The sequence below is a fragment of the Octodon degus genome, unplaced genomic scaffold (assembly GCF_000260255.1).
Source record: "Octodon degus isolate 3935 unplaced genomic scaffold, OctDeg1.0 scaffold00114, whole genome shotgun sequence".
NCBI lineage: Eukaryota > Metazoa > Chordata > Mammalia > Rodentia > Octodontidae > Octodon > Octodon degus.
This window is the reverse complement of record NW_004524690.1, coordinates 8,254,779-8,261,724: the sequence shown is the minus strand read 5'-3', so window position 1 is coordinate 8,261,724 and position 6,946 is coordinate 8,254,779. Positions and strand designations below refer to the sequence as shown.

Sequence of the window (6,946 nt, the reverse complement as noted above, 5' to 3'; positions counted from 1 at the left end):
TTTGTGTACAAAAAGAGAAAGAAAGAAAAAGAGAGGCAGAGTACTAAGTTGACTAAAAGCCTTACAAATGATGACAGGTACACAGCCCTGTAGTCAGACATGCATCCCACACTTATTTCTGCTTCTCCCATCATGGCTTTTCCCTTGATAGCTTCATTGTATCCTAGAAGGTTCCTTAGCAGGGAAGGACACACGGCCTGTGCCAGCCATGGTCATTGTCTCTCACCTGTCTGCTAGAAGATGCTTCACCTTTTTCCTCTTCTTTGACCAAGTCCTTGTATGCAAAATTCCAGTACACAGTGCTTGTTGGTTCTTTCTATTGGCCTTATTTGTGTTGTATCTGCAGTTATAAGCCAACAATGTCACTGCAATTGTCCTAATTTACTGTTTACCTGATAACACCTAGATTCTGGAGCCTGAGTAAACCATTGTTCTGTTATTTAGCCAGTAAGTGATATTTGAAAAAGTACTTAACCTCTTTACTTTGGTCTTTTTATTTGAAAAATGAAACTAATATTTATCAATCATTGCTATAAATCAATTCATACATACTAAGGCCCTTCAAAAGTGCATGGCTTGGGGCCAGTGAGATAACTCAGCACACTAAAGCACCTGCTTAGGCAAGCTTAGGCAAGTACAGGGACCGCAGTTCTATCCCAGTACCACATGCCATGCTACCCTGCCCCAGGGCAGGCTGAGCCAGCCACAAAGAAGAAAAAAAAAATGCATGCCTTATAGCAAGCACTCAACATGTACTGGCTGTCTCAGTCATGATCACTATCATCATCATACTCATTACCAGTATTACTAGATCAATTAACTCCTTCCTGTAAAGCAAGCTCCTTCAGAAATTGGAAGCTTCTTCCCTAAGAATTTTCATTCAAAAGCCTGGAGAGGGAATTGTTCAGAGAAGATATATATGTGGTTATGCCCTCCAATCTTTTTTTCTAATTTTTCAATCATGTTAATGACAATAAAAGATAAAATATCATTGAAACAGTTTCAAAATAGGTTAGTAGGACAGTTGAATAATTAATACATTGTATATTGTCTTTGTAATAGATATTCAGAGAACAAGATGTAGACATATCTTGTCTAAACACTATTAGTACAAATCTTTCTTCTCATTGAACTGAGAGAAAGTAGCTGTATATCTATCCTAACTATCTTGTATATACATATTTTTTTCACTACAAAATGGTCCTTTATTTACATCCCCCTTTTTTGTTTTGTTTTGTTGGAGATGGTTGTTCCATTGGTGTTAGAGAAGCTGTATTTGGAGAAGTCTTTAAAGGACTTTTTCATACTTGATACCACGCCAAATATTGCAGGTGATCAATGATCTATAGTGTGCTTAAGGAGAGTCACCTAGAGAGAAAAAATTCTTGCTGGCTTTCACAGAGAGCAAGTCAGTCAAGCAGTGGCTGTGACTCATCCAGATGACTGACACTGAGAAAAGATTCACAAGTGCTGTACATGATTCCACAGTAAATCCTGAGAGGATTCAACTGACCTTATCAGGTAACAAAAGTTACATTTTTAATTATGTATGTCTTGCTTTAACTTGATCTTAACCATCCAGCAGAAAAGTGTAACCATGACATATAAAAAGTAAAGCTATATTAATATGCTGAAATGTAAATGGCTCAAGTCAACAACTTCGAACAATTGCTAGTTGTGCTGATAACTCACTACTATTATAGATTATTGGACTACATTGGGTTATTTTGCTGAATCCAATCTTGTTCAGAAACTGAAAAACAATAAATTCATTGAGAAGAAAATTTTCACAGTGTATACTTCAACTATCTTTATGAATTTGGGAGCAGATCATTTTTAATGTCTTTCTGGGTCTCTGGTTATGATTATTTAGTAGCCATAAATTTCCATGTGATAAAAACATAGCTAGAAACCAATTTTCTACTTAATTTTCAACAAATTATGACTTCTAAGGTCTAAAATATCTCCTCATTTTTATTTTAATCCCAATTTATTAATATTTCCAAGTTTGGCAAAATTCTTGGGTCCATATATTAAGAAACCTTAGTTCATAAATAAAAGATGTTAAATTATTTTTCCAAAGTTGTTCTAAAATTATTTTAGAAAAATGTGGGATTAAAATAAAATCATATATATTCTAACATTTGTGTGTGTGTGTGTGTCATTTCACAGAGTGGGCTTTCATTCACTGTTTAGAAATCAGAAAGCAAACAATTTTGTAAGTCTCTCCTTTTAAAAATTCTAATCCTGGGTAAAATTATCATATATCACCCCACAGGTATAAAAGTCCCTAGGATACTTTCTATATCACACACCCTTAACAAGTTTGTTTTATGTAAGATACAATTGAGTCAAATTAACTAATAATCAGCAAAAAATTAATTGTATGCTAAGTCAGGTGCCAGTGGGAAATTATAATATATAATGACTGTAGAAGCGTCTCACTCTGCGTCCAAATGCTATTGCATCTCCGTGCAATTAACTATACAGATGACCCTTGAAAACGCTATAAATACTTAAGATAGTAATTCTATATACTTTCATTTTATTTTTTCCTTAGAATTCAATTAACCTCAAGAGAACAGATGTTTATAAACAGCTAATGATTGCTCTCATGTGTCAAAAAACCTATGTCTATAAAAGCAATATGTATCAAATAGATTCATGCTGCATTTAAAGAAAACATTAAGAAGTAGAAAAATAAAACTAACTTTTGCTTATTTATTTCAGGCACTAAAAATAGCTAAGATAGAGACGAACTTTCACTTGTGAGATAAATAAATTCTGGAGGCCTACCATAAAATATGGTAAGTATAGTTAATAAAAATGCATTACATATATGTAATTTGCCAAGAGAATAGATGTTATACATTTTCACCACAAAACATTAAACAATGTAACTACATCATATAATAAATATGTTTTTTAAATAAATATTTGAAATTTTATTTTTTAAAAAGAGCACATCACAGCCATGAACATTGTTACAGTTAGAGGCCCTCTTGATTATCCACAATGATCACTGAGCATGCTCACGAGGGTTCCCATTGTTAAATCTTAGTTAAACAACCATCTGTAAAAGAAGGAAAAAAAACCCTCAGCACTCTACCATTTAACTTGTTTTAATGTTTCTTCACAAATGGTGAAAAACACTAAAGTACAGACAAGGAATAATCATAATGCTGTGGCCAACATTATAAATATGGAATTACAAATTTAAAACATTTTCTGGTTTAAAAAATAAATTTGGATGGGCTGGGGAGAGGGATCAGTAGAATAAGCGCTTCCTTGGCAAGAGCAAGGTCCTGAATTCAATCCCTGGTTCCACAAAAACATAAATAAATAAATAAATAAATAAATAAATAAATAAATCTAGTAGTCAATGCAGCTCTGCGGAATCCCTGCGTCTAGTAGGACTGGTCTCTGTGCTCCTGACGGTGCTCACCTTTATCCATTTTTCCAGGTCCTCCACGTCCACCTCTTCTTTCTCCCATTTGTTTCAGCGAAGGTCTAGGAGGGCCTCCTGGAACACATCATCTTCCTCCACCAACGCCAGCTCGGTCCATGCCACGGCCACCATGGAAACCACCTCTGTCTCCACCACAGCCACCTCTGAACATTCCATCAGGACCACCACGGTCCATGAGGCCACCTCTTCCTCACCAAATTCCACCAAAGCCACCTCTGCTACGATCACCACCCAGGGGTGGGAAGGGTGGTGGGAGGAAGTATTTAGGTTTTGGGGCCTTACAATGGCTGAATTCCATTCTGCAGGCAAAGTTCTGGTTTCCAAAACCCGAACTGGGACATTGCCAATCTCCAGCTCAGTGTTGGGCGGTTCCTCCTTCAGAGGGGTTTCCACGGGAACCCCGTGAGTCTCTTGGAGGGAAGTCTTCTCTGTCTCCTCCATGGCCTCCGGCTTGACCCATAGATCCCCCAGGACCTCTTGGACCACCTGAACCTTCACAGAGCAGTGGTGGTATCCCTCTTCGCTCACAAGGTAGCATGCCACCTTGCATGCTGTTCATTGAAGCCTTCTTCTGAGCAAGAGAGACTTTAAGTTTGCTTCCATGAAAACCTTTCCCATCAAACCACTCCATAGCAGCCTGGGCAGTAAGTGGATCTTCATAGAACACTATGGCATCACCCTCAGGCTTTCCTGTTTCCTTGTCCAGGTAGATGTGGATCATGGGTTACCTAGTTCTCTTGTTAATCTTAACTCCACATTGCTTAAAGAAGTCTACCAGATCATCACGTGTCACATTGTCATTTAGTCCTTGTATATAAATTGCACTGTTGTCAGAGTCTTCATCAGGATCTATGGAAGGGCCTAGATCAATATCTGGTCCTTCATCCAGGGGTCCACCAGGCTTATTGAAGCCACCTTGCTTTCCACCACATCCTCCTCCCAAACCATCTTTGTTCATGCCTCCATGATCAAATCCCCCTCTTCCTCTGCCCTGGTTATCAGAGTCACTCATGTTCCAGTTTTCTCCTGTCTAGAAAATCCTCCAGACTCCTGCCCATGAACACCCATACTACTGGGGTAGTTCTGTCAGAATGAACTATGCTGCCCATAGCTGCTGCTCTGTTAACTATATTGACTTGGAGCCTGGCTGTAGGATCCAGTCATCCTGGGGAGATGACTAGTAGGAAGCTGCTGCCCATAGCTGCTTTGTTGACCAAAGCTACTCAGCTGTCCATAGTTGCTTGGCTGCCCAGAGGCATTCTTCTGAGAGTAACTGCTCTGATCATAACTAGTCAGCTGTGTAGAATAGCTGATAGGAGGATAGGATGGAGGTACAGTGACTGGCTACATTGAGGAGCTTCCAGGAACCTAGGGATTACTGTAGCTACTCTGTCCATAGCCTAGGCTGAGTTGGTTATAAGCCCCTGTGCTAGATTGAGGTTGATTGGTCTCAGTAGGCTTGTTACCATCCTGTGGTCTTGCAGGTGCAGTAGCTGCTGGCTGCTGCCCATAGGTTGGGTAAGCAGGCTGAGTGCCGTATGCAGACTGAGCTGCATAAGAAGCCTGGGTGGTGGTGACTGTCACAGTGGTGGTATCATAAGCACCAGTGCCATACCTGGACAGGTTGGCTATATGCCTGGGGGGCAGCTGGAGCAGTATAACCAGTGGTAGGCTGTCCATAAGAAGTCGCATATGCAGTCTGCCCAGAGGTGGCAGTGGTCTGAGCTTGGGTACACCTGACATCAGTAGGCTGTCCATAGGTTCCATAGCTTTGTTGCCCATATGCCTGGGTGGTCTGTGCATATCCTTGAGTTGGCTGGGCTGTGTAAGCACTGTAGCCCTGATGGGCTGCAGCTTGGCTGTAGGTACTATAATCCATGGATGACATTTTCTCTCCTTCCTCCTTGTTCTCTCAATGTCTGTCACCCTCTTGCTTTTCCTCTATGATAAATATGTTAATTAGCTTAATAGTGGTGATCATATCACTATATATATATCATACTGTACATTATATGTTTTAAGTATGTAAAATTTTTATTTGTCAATGGTACATCAACAAAACTAGAAATATACAAATTCTTTAAGCAGGACTAATAGCAATTACATGTGAGTACATAATTTTATTTTATTTATTTATTTTTATGCATTTAGTAAGGGTCTACAGGGTCTCACTACACAGATCTGATCTGTAGTGATCCTCCTCCTTTCAGCCTCCCAAGCACTGAGATTACAGGTGAGTGCCACCACCCCCAGTCTCAACTGCTGTCTCAGCACGCCCCAGGGGTGTGGCCGGCATAGCACACTGGGGATTGAATACTGGTCGCTACATCTGCTTAAGCAGACTCTTTAACCTGCTGAGCTATCTGGCTGGCCCAGGGTGAGTATATTTTAATTGGAATAATTTTTAATTTATGAGGACAAGGATGAGTATCATAAATACATGAATCATTTTCATGAGCTTTATTCTTTTATAATGAAAATGAGAGTATAGTGAAATTTATAATTACCATTCTCTGGTTCTTGGTTAGTGGCTTTTGTCTCTCCAAAAGTGGAAAAAGAAGAGTAAATTCTCTTTGAAAGTTATTTGTCACTCACCTGTCAGAGATGCTAATAATATTAAAGCCCAAATAATGTATGGAAAATCACACTTACCCTGACAACCACCCATACCCAGTGGAACCCACAGATTATTTCTCTGCTGAGCCAAATCAAATCAAAACAAAGGAAGCAAGCCACATTTTTCCATTATGCATCCAGAATCTATTAAAGGAACATTTTCTTAGAACAACAGAAGTGAATGGATGGCTGTATTCTCAGAGCATGAATCATAAGACATCGGATTTCCATAGTTTTCTACCATCTCTCAGTGTTCCACAAGGGATATTTTTCATTGTTATAGTTTCTAAATTCTTCAAATAAAGATGTGTAAAGCCGTGTTTTCCCTCTGAAGAAGAGCAGGACTTAGATTTCATTACTTTAACTTCTTGGGAACATATTTGTAAAAGTTCAGAGAGTTTCAAAATTCTCTTTTTACAAATTGTAACTACTGATTTCAAAATCATATCCACAATCACCATGGTGACTCAAGAGACAAGACCAAAGAGTGTTAACACAAAAACTATAAAAAGTCCATTATCAGGAGAAAATATTTCATATACCTAATACTAAAAGACAAACAGAAAGGTAACCAATGATGCACAAGTTTTAACACATTAGTTTAATACCTATAAACCCTTGGACAAATTTCCTGTCATACTATAATTATCTCATTTGAAAAACGTATATAGTTATAATCTACTCAACACATGTCAATGAATACTCAGAATAAGTAAGCTGTATCTGCCATTATTATTATAATATGTTGGTGATGTAGTGTTTTAACCAAAATAATCCATTCTCTCGGTGACTATGTATGCAGACATACTGTAGAGACATTTTAAATTTAAATTTAAGATGCAGTTCTACAGGCAGCCAAAT

The 6,946-nt window shown here is 38.5% G+C and overlaps 1 pseudogene; it reads right to left on the bottom strand.

Annotated features, from left to right (window-relative positions):
* Positions 1-3,407: 3,407 nt before the first annotated feature.
* Positions 3,408-5,357, bottom strand: LOC101588792 (annotated as a pseudogene).
* Positions 5,358-6,946: the final 1,589 nt, after the last annotated feature.